The sequence below is a fragment of the Delphinus delphis genome, chromosome 3 (assembly GCF_949987515.2).
Source record: "Delphinus delphis chromosome 3, mDelDel1.2, whole genome shotgun sequence".
Taxonomy (NCBI): domain Eukaryota; kingdom Metazoa; phylum Chordata; class Mammalia; order Artiodactyla; family Delphinidae; genus Delphinus; species Delphinus delphis.
The window spans coordinates 117,831,483-117,831,934 of NC_082685.1; positions in this window are offsets into that span (position 1 = coordinate 117,831,483).

A 452-nucleotide genomic window follows, 5' to 3' on the forward strand; every position below is an offset into this window, starting at 1 on the left:
AAAACAGTACTGTATACTACTACATGCATTCTTATAGCAGTATAAAATCATGGAAGGACACACTCATTTCCTGAGAGTCATTCTCTTTTGGGGAGGGTAAAAAGGAAAAAATAAAATGGAATGATGTATTAAAGGGTTAAAGGAAGCTCAATTTTATCTGTAATGTTATTTTTTTTTCCTATTTAGTATATTAACATATGTTAAGTCAGGGTAGCAGGTATTTGGTATATTACTACTATCTTTCTATTTTAAAATAATACCCCCTTTACTACAAATCTGTAATGCTATATGGGCCAGATCATTAAAATAACTGATAGTTATTTTTATTAAGAATTCCTTAATGCATTTTCAACTCTACATTTCAGAGAATTAAACTTATCTTACTGTTGCACTCTAATCAGAAAAATCAGAATTAAGTTTGTTTTAAAATACATTTAATAAAATAACCCAGT